At 42.3% G+C, this 14,688-nt stretch overlaps 1 long non-coding RNA gene across 1 annotated transcript; it reads left to right on the forward strand.

Annotated features, from left to right (window-relative positions):
• Positions 1 to 529: 529 nt before the first annotated feature.
• Positions 530 to 1,942, forward strand: LOC139029088 (uncharacterized). Its single transcript, XR_011481353.1, has 3 exons — positions 530 to 673; positions 782 to 841; positions 1,401 to 1,942. It is a non-coding gene; the product is annotated as an uncharacterized lncRNA (long non-coding RNA).
• Positions 1,943 to 14,688: the final 12,746 nt, after the last annotated feature.

A 14,688-nucleotide genomic window follows, 5' to 3' on the forward strand; every position in this document is an offset into this window, starting at 1 on the left:
ACTGGCCACCATTAAAGCACAAGACAGCTGGGAGAGGGAGAAACCTTTTTATCTTACATTTCAGAGAGAGAGAGAAAATCAGGAAGAGCATAGGGGATGTTGTTCCCACTGTGACGATTACAACGTATCCAAACCAAAAACAGTGGATCGATGGCAGCATTCCAGTAAAACTGAAAGGGGGTTAAATGCAAAGGTTCGCTCTAAGGTCGATGGCCGCGCCCCCGCGGAAGTCTAATTAGCATAATGCGAGTTTCTATGTTTTGTAGTAAAAAAGTGAGGAAGATGAGTGTTTCCAATGACATCATCGGCGTGCATCGTGTGATTTTAGTAGGCATTGCCTACTAATTGCTTTCTAATTGTCTACCAATTGGCTGATGATGTCATTGGAAACACTTATCTTGCTCTCATTTTTACTACAAAACATAGAAATGTGCCATTTTCACATATGTTGATGTTGGGGTGGTGCAGGAGATGCTGAATATGAAGTTGAACATTTGGGAAATTTCCCTTTAACCATGGCAAGGTGACTGGGAACATGGACATGGATTATAAAGGGAAAACCAGCCACCGACGCCTTGCTCCCGGACAAGCTAAACAACTTCTTCGTCCGCTTCGAGGTCCACTCACGAGGACTGTGTGCTCTCGTTCTCCGGGGCCAATGTGCGTAAGAAATGTAAGTGTGTTAACCCTCCCAGACGGCATCCCTAGCCACATCCTCAGAGCATGTGCATATCAGCTGGCTGGAGTGTTTACAGACATATTCAATCTCTCCCTATCTCAGTCTGTTGTCCCCACATGCTTCAAGATGTCCACCATTGTTCCTGTACCCAAGAAAGCTAAGGTAACTGAACTAAATGACTATCGCCCCTTAGCACTCACTCCTATCATCATGAAGCACTTTGACTGGCTAGTTAAGGATAATATCACCTCCACCTTACCCGACTCCCTAGACCCACTACAATTTGCATACCGCCCCAACAGAGAGACCGTCTGAGAGAGAGAGAAGCCACAGACAAAGTCTTCACCAAAACAAGTATTGTGTTTTTCCTGACATGACCTGACTATGAAAAACTCTGGACCTACTAGTTACAGGAGTCGGGTGAAGTTGCCCCTACAAGCTGATCTTGGGTCAGTTGAGTATTTTGACCCACTAATGATTAAGGTTAGGTTATAACCACTTGTTGTTATAAGACTAAACCCGGCTCTAGTTTAAGGCCACTGTATAACTAACTACGACACAGAGTTTTTCCTGTTCTGGTCACAAACATGGCCAGGAAAAACTGAAGGCTCTTACTATGACTTATGGGCAAAACTAGATTCACCACTGTAGGATAGACAGAGTCATGGCAGCAGGTACAGCTTTTTGAACCATATTTAATCATTAGTTTCTCTCTTTCCAGGCTCTTGGCCAAAACAAATGGGAGGCCATCCACAGCTGCCTAAACACGTCTTCTGAACAATGAACATTCAGCGTAAACACAATCCATCACTAATGAGTGTTTCCTGTTTGTAATGTTTATAAATAGATTTACACAGTTTTAAACAGTGTAATTACAATACAGAAGCAGACCCCAGCCGAAATGAAAGACTTGGACTCAAATCAAACAGAAGGGTTACATTTAGAAAATGTTAAAAAGCGGTCATATTGTTAAAGCCTGTCATGTTGCTGTAAATTAATCCACAAGGCATTTGTTCCAGGAGTTTGTAGTGCAGTGTCATGTGGCTGAAAGCATTCATTGTCGGTCTTGAATTTTTAAATATATTCTGCTTTAAGTGTTGGAAAAATACTAATTTAAGTCTTGTTTGAAACTAGTCATTATTTGAATTTGTTTGCCACTGCATCAGATAATAGACACGTGCATGCACGTGCACACATACAGTACATACAAACACACACACTGCCCTTTGTCACAGGGTGAGGAGAATAAAGAGAGGAGAAGAGGTTTGTTATGGTGTTTTCAAGGATGTCCTGTTCAGGGACAACGAGAATCCATCCCTCTGATCTGTGATGTATAATCTGTGTGTGTGTGTGTGTGTGTGTGATTCTCATCTGACTGCTAATCCAGGTGACCCACGTACCACCGGGACCAGCTGGAACACACAGACACACACATAAACTACGTACCACCTGGAACACATACAGACACACACATAAACTATGTACCACCTGGACCAGCTGGAACACATACAGACACACCCATACACTACGTACCACTGGAAACACATACAGACACACACAATCAAACTACGTACCACCTGGAACACATACAGACACACACACTAAACTACGTACCACCTGGAACACATACAGACACACACACATAAACTACGTACCACCTGGGCCAGCTGGAACACATACAGACACACACATAAACTACGTACCACCTGGGCCAGCTGGAACACATACAGACACACACATAAACTACGTACCACTGGACACACATACAGACACACACATAAACTACGTACCACCTGGGCCAGCTGGAAGACATACAGACACACACATAAACTACGTACCACCTGGAACACATACAGACACACACATAAACTACGTACCACCTGGAACACATACAGACACACACATAAACTACGTACCACCTGGAACACATACAGACACACACATAAACTATGTACCACCTGGACCAGCTGGAACACATACAGACACACACATAAACTACGTACCACCTGGAACACATACAGACACCCACATAAACTATGTACCACTGGACCAGCTGGAACACATACAGACACACACATAAACTACGTACCACCTGGAACACATACAGACACACCCTAAACTACGTACCACCTGGAACACATACAGACACACAATAAACTACGTACCACCTGGACCAGCTGGAACACATACAGACACACACATAAACTACGTACCACCTGGAACACATACAGACACACACATAAACTAGCCATAATGTTATGAAAGGAACCAATGCAGATCAGTGTGCCAAGTCCGGATCCAATCCATTAAACATAATATGCTCTGTGGAACATGCAGGAAGCATGTCCAGAAGATGATTGCTGTAAAGACCACCATGTGGCTCTTGATATTAGAAATGAATGTTAAGAGGGAGGTATGGTCTAGTCAGTATTCACTAAGTGGAGGGGAATCTGGACAATAGTTTTGATTGAATACGACCAAACAAACAAAATATCAGGAATATTATTTTAGACAGTTTGTCCTTATATAGTTCTAAGTGTGAGTCAATAAATCAAAATAGAGACAATTTGGTACATAGTTGTCCTTTAACGTTGAAGTGAGTTGCAACAAGAGAGCTTTGTAACAACCAGAGAATCCAATGTTGAGGGGGAAACCGGGAAAGCCCTTTAATCTCCTAAACCAATATTTAGATGTGTTGTATTTGGTCGCTTCACGCGGAATTATCATTCACAAAGAGGTGTTTGTCAAGATATCATGGGAAAATTACAACTCGAGAAGGATAAAAAACAGAATATCCATTTGAAAAACAATCACTTCATAGAAAGAGTTTGGCTGGCGATGTTCAGTGTTAGCCACATAAGCTTTCACATGTAGTGAAACATCCCTAACACCTTTCTGGCAATGTCAGACTTAAGTCCTCTTGGCCAACTACATGCACCCATGTATCACCCAAAGATCCTGATATATGAGACAAAAATGTATTTTGCTGTGATCAGGTTTTATCACTTGCTGATGGGGTTTATAAGATTATGCCTTTCCATGGTTTCCTACGAAAGCATCCAATTTCACTATCCTACTTTGTCGAAAAAGTAGCACGTTCTCTCTACTACTGTCTGGAGCCCTCAATCCCTGCCACTGCCCACCATTTTCTCAATGCCACGCACAGAAATGGTCTGGTTAGCCAATTCGTTTGGCACATTCTGTTCAAAGTCTTTTCTTCTCACCGCTTCATCATTCCACTTTAGACAAAAGGTCCATCTAAACTGTCATCAAAATACAGCTGTGCGGGCATGTTCAGAGACTTGTCACAAGTGTGGAAATCACCAAACAGCTGTCTGAATTTACACACTTTCTCCACAGGTCCATGGCCATAACCAGCTCAAGGGACTCAACAAACACCCCCCTGCCCAGCTTTCTAATGGATTGCCCTCTACTCTGCCAAAGGAGCCCTGTCAAACAGGTTGTACCAATATACAGAGACAGGCGGTCAGGCAGCTTACCAGGCCCTTTCACTCTCTCCAAGAACCTGTATTGGTCAGCTTCCGAAGCACAGACTCCAAAGGCCTTTAAAGACCAAAACATGTGTGGGAGACAGCATATAGACTCATGTAGTTATACAAGACATGATGCACTCGTTTGAGAATTGAGTCTTCTGCATTCCTGATACACAGACACACACACAGACCAACGCACCGTGACAATCTATTTGGCGTGTATTCCTTCTCGATCTGTTAGTATCACAGTAGGATACTTCTCCTGTGTGTGTGTGTGTGTGTGTGTGTGTGTGTGTGTGTGTGTGTGTGTGTGTGTGTGTGTGTGTGTGTGTGTGTGTGTGTGTGTGTGTGTGTGTGTGTGTGTGTGTGTGTGTATGATGGGGAGATTGACAGATACTAAATGGACAGAGACCAAAATAAAGAAGACCATCAGCCGTAATGACAATATTCCCAAATATCGTTGGAAAACTCTTCTCTTTTCTGGCAGGCACTTGCGGGTGGCCTGTCGAATCTGCTGTTTTGTGTAATGCCTTAAATCCTCTGGCTGAAACAAAGACAGTTTTTATTTTCCTAATCGGCCTTGTAATGGACCCTGATGAAAAGGAGACACAGCGACTCAAGCTTCCATGATACAAGTTGACCTGGCTGTGTGTGTACGTCTGTGTGTGTACATCTATGTGTGGACAGTATGTGTGCATATGGGTGTATATGGGGTATCAACTTGATCCCGTCTGGCTGTTGTTTCTAGCTGTGTGTTAGTTGATAGGACAATTACAATACAGGCAGCCTGCCTCTCCATGGAGCTGGGTCCATCCAGGACAGCACTTGTAGTCCTGTCTGTAGGTCCGTCTGTAGGTCTGTCTGTAGGTCCGTCTGTAGTCCTGCCTGTAGGTCTGTCTGTAGGTTTGTCTGTAGTCATGTCTGTAGGTCCGTCTGTAATCATGTCGGTATGTCTGTCTGTAGTCCTGTCTGTAGTCCTGTCTGCAGTCCTGTCTGTGGGTATGTCTGTAGCCCTGTCTGTAGGTATGTCTGTGGTCATGTCTGTAGTCATGTATGTAGGTCTGTCTGTAGGTCTGCCTGTAGTCCTGTCTGTAGGTCTGTCTGTAGGTCTGTCTGTAGGCTGTGTAGTAGGCCATCCTGTAACAAAGAACAAGAATCATGTTCAAACGAGTAGGTGAATCCAAGATATGATGTACGGAGATGTTCTGAAGCATCATCTGTATGCATAGCATAGATGCAGTGACTGCACATTATGAAACATGAAGGCACAAGAGGCCTGTGATATCTATAGGAATGAAGGTCTCCTTTGTACGACTGCGCCTGTGAGCCAGGAAATGTCTCCCCAACAGGTTTTCCGCAATTCTACCCATTTTGCCATGGGGCAAAGAGATATAAAGTATGTTTTACAGCTAATTTGCAGCAATTCTACCCATTTTGCCATGGGGTGGAGATATATTTTTGACATTTTAAAACACATTTCCTGAAATTCTACACATTTTGTAATGACTTATGCCATGTTATTATGATATCTGAGTGAGAATCAAATGGGGGCCCGCTGGAGGTCAGGGCCCCTGGAAATGTGCCTGGTCGGTATTTGGCCATGATTACTACAAGTGTAGCTGACTAGTCTAACTACCAATAAAAAAAATGCTTAGCTTTATAGTTATGTGATGACATCAGGTGCCCCGCGGACCTTCAGAATGATTCTGCAATCATAATTTATTTGAAAAACACTGTTTCCATCATCATTTGTCGCATATAAAGAAAGTTTGACTAAATAAAAATCCACCGTTGAAAGGATAAAAATGTTGATCTATAGAAAACGTCTCCTATATCTCCCGTTGCCATTACACATCACAATGTTGTTTTTTGCAACATCGCTTTTGTCTAATAAATATTTATATATACTGTATACAGTGCATTCGCAAATATTCAGACCCCTGCTCCACATTTTGTTACGTTACATCCTTGTTCTTAAATTGATCAAATTATTTTTTCCCCCACTTATGCCTGGAACTGTCCCTGTTTATTTTCTTTGGTGTCGTCAACCTCCTACTCACCTCCTTAGTTGTGAACTGGTTTCCTAGGCGTGTGCGGTTGTGTTCACGGCTTTAGGCAAATGTTGCATGCCTCTCTGTAGGCTATTTGGTTTATCCTGGTTAAGGGGTATTTTCATTGTTAATCAGAAACACTCATGGAAACATAAGGCATAAACGTATGCAAATGATCCCTTTGTTGTAATTAACGAGTTAACTATTGGCCACTGTAGGTTCATGTAAATTGTGCAATCGGTTTGGGACGATTAACTAGCCTACTGTTTATTGAAAATGTAGTCTACCTGTTTAAAGGTGTGAGTGGTCTATGCCAGGTTAGGGGTGGCAGGACCTTTCAGGATCCTCATTCAGGGAGATTTACTTGTTTAACTATAGCTCTACTCAGATGTGAGTTTATGGGTGTTTTGCCCTGTGTTGGAGGCATGTTTTATTTTTGAAAAGTACACGTATTTCTCTCAAATTGTGTGCACAAATTTAGTTAGTGAGCATTTCTCCTTAGCTTAAGAGAATCCACCCACCTGACAGGTGTGGCATATCAAGAAGCAGATTAAACAGCATGATCATTACACAGGTGGACAATAAAAGGCCACTTTAAAATGTGCAGCTGAGGAGTATTTCTGTCTGTAATAAAGCCATTTTGTGGGGAAAAACGAATTCTGATTGGCTGGGCCTGGCTCCCAAGTGGGTGGGCCTATGCCCTCCAAGGCACACCCCTGCGCAGTCATGTGAAATCCATAGATTAGGGCCAAATGAATTGATTTCAATTGACAGATTTCCTTATATGAACTGTAGCTCATCTTTGAAAATGTTGTATGTTGCGTTTACATATTTTTCCTCATTTTTCATCCCCTGTATATATTGCAAATACTTCTCTGGATCCAGTCTTCTTCATCACTGCCTGCACTGTAAATAAAGTCCACCGTTTTTTGCACCTGAAACTCAACTGCCAGGTCCTTGCCTTATTGCTTCATTATACAGTTTCATAATGCTCTATACAGTGTCCTGCACTACCGGCGCCGGTACTCAAATAGTTTAGCTTTTGTTCCCTCCACGTGCACTTTCTCTTCTAGTTTAATGTGGCTTCATTCTAACAGGACGGCCATTATGGGGCCTGGGCGCTGATCACGGCTCTGGAAGCCCTACTCAGAGCTTCACTGAGATCTCTAATAACCTTCCATCCCTCAGCAAGGGCATCCGTTTCAAACTACTGTCCCCCACCACACACACACATACAAAGACAGACGCTACACAGAGACAGATGCACACAGACACACCCAGCGATGTAGTTGTAAAAAAAAAGTGGATAAAAAAAAGTTTTGCTCGCTATACTTTCAATGCATTTTTCCCCAAAATGTCAAATGTTTTGCAAAAAACACAACAACAAACATAAGACACTTCTCTCTGTCTCATCTCACAGAAGGCAAGGGCTTTGGTTTCCTGCCCGAGTATGTCAACAATAGCCCGTTCTGTTGATACAACAGCCCACACAATCCTAGCATCTCCTTCCACAATAATACTTGCACTGCCAACATGGAATAAGTTTCTCCAGACTCAAGACTATTTCAGAGGTGCCAAATTGTTTTTTGAAGCTGTGGCCTTGGTCTGACCATCCAGTGTGGCTGTCTCTCTGCAATAGAAGGCAAGGACAATCTGGATGTGGTGAGTGCACAAGTCATATTGACATGAACTACTGGAAGAACTCAGGCTGAAATTCAGTCAGCCCTGTTATAGTGATGTTAATGCAGTGTCCTTTTATAAGGACCCTTTCAAACTAACAAGTCTGCCTGTCTACTACTAGGGTCAGCTCCCTTTCCACACACACGTTGGGCCTAAAGACACACACACACACACACAGTCTTGTACAGCTAACCTTGTGGGGACATACAATTCAGTCCCATTCAAAATCCTATTTTCCCTAACCCCTAACCCTAAACCTAACCCTAATCCTAACCCGTACTCTTACCCTAACCCTAACCTTAACCCTAACCCTAACCCAAAAACCTAAACTTTATCCTAACCCTAAACCTAACCATAGCTCCTAACCCTAACCCTACAACTAACCCTAGCTCCTAACCTTAATATTTAACTTAATTCTAACCCTAACACTAATTCTAACCTTAACCCTAAACCCCCTAGAAATAGCATTTGACCTTGTGGGGACTAACAAAATGTCCCCAGCTGGTCAATTTTTACTTCGTTTACTATTCTTGTAGGGACTTCTGGTCCCCCACAAGAATAAAGTTTAAACACGTCCACACACACACACCACACACACACACACACACACACCACACACACACACACACACACACACACACACAACACACACACACACACACACACACACACACACACAACACACACACACACACACACACACACACACACACACACACACACACACAAACACACACTGGGTGAGCTATACGGTGTTACATTAACTGAAACATTGCTTCTACATTGGTGTGTCCAGAAACATTACAGGTTTTTCTCAATCGGGTAAAAACATTTCTGGAACAACGCTATCGGTTTCAGAAATAGAGTCCACAAGACACAGCACTCAGTGGCCTTTGTTAAAACAGTAAATGTGTTTTTAAAAATGTAGTTTTCCTCTCCAAAACATAAGACTGTTAAATTGCTAAATAACTACTGCTCCCCTCTCTGCTCTCCCCCAGACTATCCACACTGACTTTATGCCATCCACAGGTCCTCTACCCGCTCTACACCTTCACTGTCATTATTTCACACACACACACACACACACACACACACACACACACACACACACAACACACACACCACACACACACACACACACACACACACACACACACACACACACACACACACACACACACACCACACAACACACTATGATGCTGCTAAAAATTTATTGATTTAGATTAATTATTACCATTACACTGCTGTTCATTGATTATTGTTTGCCATTACTATCTATGTATTTAACCTGCTACTATTCACTATTACTTCTGGGCAATTCCACGATAACAGAATTATGCTTTCAGATTTCTCACTTTAACCCTTAGCCTACAATTTCCATGGCCCCACGGAAAACTAATTCACATTTTAAAAAATCCCCATCAAAATCTGTCTGTTTAAGCTAGAGATATGTTTTTGTGTATGGGCTACATCTCAGTCCACCTTATCCGCCGATATGGCCCTTCTGCATCTGCGTGGAAAGGTGACATAGGTAGAGCGGTGTTTGTCTGACCATGAAATATCCAGAAAATTGTCCTTCTCAATTGGCCTAGAACCTAACCACTCCGGAAAGATGACTCTCACAAACACGATGGTGTTCTCCATTTTCCTCTTCTGAAGTTGGTGCAGCCTCTTCTGTGTATAGCGTCCAAACAGCTTGGGCTACACACTAATGTGATCATTTTGTGGAAAGGTGAGACTCTCACGAACACGTTCAATTAAATATCCAGTTTGTCAACAATTGAATAATTGAAATGTCCAACTCAACCAAAAATGTAAATGAAAGAATAGGACTAAATCGAATTAAACTTTAAATGCACTTTGATTTGATTCTTTAACTTTGATTTTTGGTTGAGACGGAGACATGAATCCAACATATTAATGATTAACTTGAAGATTGAATTATTAAATCAACCAAAGCTTGAAACCCTAGGCCTATATGTATTGTACATTTTTAGTTGAACCCTGGGTTGAATTGAAACAGCAGCTGTTGACTACTATGGTTACATGACTTCGATAGCAACAGTGAATATATTTATTTTAAAGAGKTCTTTCAATAATCATTCTAACGATGGCACATTGGTAATAGTCAGTGACAAATATAAACGCTGGACTTGGTTAAAATCCTGGATGGGAGGGAGACCTAAAAGTTGTAGATCAACTCTCCAGCAGGAGGTGCTGCCCAGCCTATTGTTTCGTTTTTCTAATAGTGGATATAACGTTGAATCTGACAAGGTCTGACAGTTTCAAACTTACACATTCAACAACTTTTATACAAGTTTTGTATATGTTGAAAATTGGTTACAATAATGACATAATCCTGTGGTTAAGATATTTTCTAATCTCTCCCTCATGAGGGAGGATAATGTAAGTTCACAGAAGTAACAAGGTAGCCTTACCAATTAGTTAGTGTTTTTACTAATATCAAGTTTGTTTATGAATTATTATGTGATTAAATCTCGCAATTCTGTTACCACATTTGTAATGGAATTACTGAAATTTAATTGGCTAAAAGCGGAAATTATAGTAGTCGCAAACCACAGTTGGGTCACCTGCTACTGTCCTCCCTTCCACTGACATACTGTTATGTATAGCTCATAGTGTCTCTTGCTACTGTCCTCCCTTCCACTGACATACTGTTATGTTCAGCTCATAGTGTCTCCTGCTACGTCCTCCCTTCAAGCTGGATACGCGTTGATGTTCAGCCTCATAAGTGTCTCTGTTACTGTTCCCAACCCTTCCACTGACATACTGTTGATGTTCAGCTCATAGTGTGTCTGTTACTGTCTCTCCTTCCACTGAGCATACGTTATGTTCCACTCAATAGTGTCTCCTAGCTTACTGTCCTCCCTGTCCACTGGGATACGGTTATGTCAGCTCATAGGTCTCTTCTGTTACTTGTCCTCTCGCCTTCCAGCTGACATACTGTTATGTTCAGCTCCATAGTGGTCTCCTGTTACTGTCCTCTCCGTCCACTGGATAACTGTTATTTTCACTCATAGTGGTCTCCTGTTAGACTGTACCTCCCTTCACTGACCATATCTGGTATGCTCAGCTCATAGTGTCTCCCTCTACTTCCTCCCTTCCACTTTGACATACGTATGTTCACAGCTGCATATGTTCTCCTCTATGTCCTCTCAATGCCACTACATACTGTTATGTTTCAGCTCATCAGTTCTCCTGCTACTGTCCTCCATCCCTTTATCCCCAAAGCCTATGACAACTTGTTATGTGTCCAGCTCATAGTGGTCTCCTGTTACTGTCCTCCCTTCACTGACAGGCTGGTTCAGTTCTCCCTCATAGTGTCTCCTGCTACTGTCGCCGTTCCACTGACATACTGTTATGTTCAGCTCCATAGTGTCTCCTGTACTGTCCTCCCTTTCCAGCTGACATAACTTTATTCAGGCTCATAGTGTCTCCTCTACTGTCCTCACCTTCCACTAGGACATACCTGTTATTTCAGCTATTAGTGTCTCCTGTTACTGTCCTCCACCTTCCACTGGGATACTGTTTATAGTTCAGCTTCATAGTGTCTCCTGCCCTACTGTCCCCCTTCCACTGACGATAGACTGTGAATGTGTCAGCTCGCAATAAGGTCTCCTTGTACTGATCCGCTCCCCTTCCACCTGACATAGCTGTTAATGTCCAGCTCATAGTGTCTCCTGTTACTGTCCTTCCTTCCACTGACATACTGTTATGTTCAGCTCATTAGTGTTCATGTTACTTGTCTTCCTTTCAACTGGCATACTTATGTTCAGCTCATAGTGTCTCATGTTACTGTCTTCCTTTCAACTGGCATACTGTTATGTTCAGCTCATAGTTGTCTCCTGCTACTGTCTTCCTTTCAACTGGCATACTGTTATTGTCAGCTCATAGTGGTCTCCTTGCTACTGTCTTCCTTCACTGGCATACTGTTATGTTCAGCTCATAGTGTCTCATGTTACTGTCTTCCTTTCCAACTGGCATACTGTTATGTTCAGCTCATAGTGTCTCCTGCTACTGTCTTTCCTTTCAATGGCATACTGTTATGTTCAGCTCATAGTGTCTCCTTTACTGCCTCCCTTCCCACTGACTGTTATGTTCAGCTCATAGTGTCTCCTGCTACTGTCCTCCCTTCCACTGACATACTGTTATGTTCAGCTCATAGTGTCTCCTGCTACTGTCCTCCCTTCCACTGACATACTGTTATGTTCAGCTCATAGTCGTTCCTGTTACTGTCCTCCCTTCCACTGACATACTGTTATGTTCAGCTCATAGTGTCTCCTGTTACTGTCCTCCCTTCCACTGACATACTGTTATGTTCAGCTCATAGTGTCTCCTGCTACTGTCCTCCCTTCCACTGACATACTGTTATGTTCAGCTCATAGTGTCTCCTGCTACTGTCCTCCCTTCCACTGACGTACTGTTATGTTCAGCTCATAGTGTCTCCTGTCTACTGTCCTCTCCTTCCCACTGACGTACTGTTATGTTCAGCTCATAGTGTCTCCTGCTACTATCCTCCCTTCCACTGACGTAAGACTGTTATGTTCAGCTCATAGTGTCTCCTGCTACTGTCCTCCCTTCCACTGACGTACTGTTATGTTCAGCTCATAGCGGTTTAATTTATCTTTCTGTCATCTGGTGGTCAAAGCAAGACTGTGAAAACAGTCTAGGTGACATCTCACTCTGCCACTCTCTCTTCAGTTAAAGTCGAAATCCAGTCCTTTTCACATCAATGAACAACTGATTTACTTGAAAGGTCTCAATAGGTGGTCCAGGTATGTCATAAGGACCAGTGGAGGCTGCTGAGGGGAGGACGGCTCATAATAATGGCTGGAATGGAGTAAATGGAATGGCATCAAATGGAAACCATGTATTTGATACCATTCCACTCATACTGCTTCAACCATTACCACGAGCCCGTCCTCCCCAGTTAAGGTGCCTCCAACCTCCTGTGATCCTTGAATGCCCTACTCCTTGAAGTTTGCAGTTGTGTCTAATAAAACACTATTTTGCTCAACACGTATGTTTTTTTAAACCCTGTGTGTACTTTACTGTATATATATATACACTTGGGATTTCGCTTTTCAACAGTAAAAGTAGAAACAACTCACTGGTGACGTATTTAATGTCCCCTCTCGCAACTCTTACTGACACCTACCCTCTTTCCATTGACTGTAACAAGCATCCTCACTCACTGAGCACCAACCGACACCGGATGTCCATGACATTTGGTCATTCCACTCTGGCCTGGACCAAATCTGAACCAATCATAGACATCTATGTTTCACAAGTTTGGACAGCACAGTAGAGAACAGTACAGTTAAGAAAAGTACAGTACAGTATAGTTCCGTTCAGTACAGTAGAGCACACTAGCCTAATGTACTCTACTGTACTCTACTGTACAGTACTGAACATATCTACTGTACTCTAATTTACTCTGCTGTACTGTGATGTCTATGACCGATTCAGATTTGGTCTGGATCAACCAAGTGTGGTCATGTTTGGGGGCGAAGCTCAATAGAATAGCCAGTGTGTAGTATAATATCCAAGTATGAAAAAGGATATTATACCCATAATGCAATTTCATTACCCTAATTCCGTTGCCAGATGTAAATCCACTTCACCTAGGTTTCATGTCATAGCTGACACCCCATTCTCTCTGCAGACATCTTTGAATATTAAATTGGAACAGATATTTAACAGAGTTTTTGGGAAACGTGGTAGCATAAAAAACTGATTCTGTTACCAAACTTTGCGTCTGCACAGTTCTTCCAGTAAATGTATTTTTGTAAAATATTCTGTGTAAATTGTTCAAAGTAGTCATTCTGTGGATTGCTAAACTTTCAAATCAATGTTTTTTGTTTCGCATACATTTTAAGTTGCTGTATAAATACAAAATATCTGACATTGTATTCCCATTTGAACTTTGTTCCATTTTGGGCCATAGGATCATGGGAACCATAGTACAGATACTTGGACACATCAGAGAACTATGTATTTCACCAAACCTGCAACATGAACTAGAATTAGGTAAAAAATTAATTAACCCTAGCATGTGTTTTAACTGAACAAATGTGTGTTTTGACTTGTCAAAGACTCCAGTCACCCAAGTCATAGACTGTTCTCTCTGCTACCACACGGCAAACGGTACCGGAGCGCCAGGTCTAGGTCAAGAATTTATGACCATCTATGTTATCTACATTAATAAGTGTCCATGGGGGCTGTGTTATGTAGGTAAAACCTCTCGTTCTCTCAAACGGAATTAAGGAACATAAAAGTTCAAATCAGGAGAAATTACAGATTATCCAGTAGCAGTATATTTAAATGACCAAAAACATGACATTTTTACCTTTAGATGTGGCATAAAGAAAGTCAAGATATCAGACAGGGGAGGTGATATAAATAATACTCTGAGCAAAAGATTATGTTTTGAGATTTTCCTCCTCCAGACATTCCCAGAAGCTCTTAATGATTAAGACACACTATGCTGCAATAGTTTGTGTCGGGGGGCTAGGGTATTCTCATATCTGGAGTATTTCTCATGTCTTATCCGGTGTCCTGTATGAATTTAAGTATGCTCCCTCTAATTCTCTCTCTCTTCTCTCGGACCATGCCTCAGGACTACCTGGCCTGATGACTCCTTGCTGTCCCCAGTCCACCTGGTCACGGTTTAAAGTTATACTGTTACATTGATGCTGTTGACCCGGATCACTGGTTGCTGCGGAAAAGGAGGAGGTTGAAAGGGGGGTGAGTGTAACGG

The sequence above is a fragment of the Salvelinus sp. IW2-2015 genome, linkage group LG17, assembly GCF_002910315.2.
Source record: "Salvelinus sp. IW2-2015 linkage group LG17, ASM291031v2, whole genome shotgun sequence".
NCBI lineage: Eukaryota > Metazoa > Chordata > Actinopteri > Salmoniformes > Salmonidae > Salvelinus > Salvelinus sp. IW2-2015.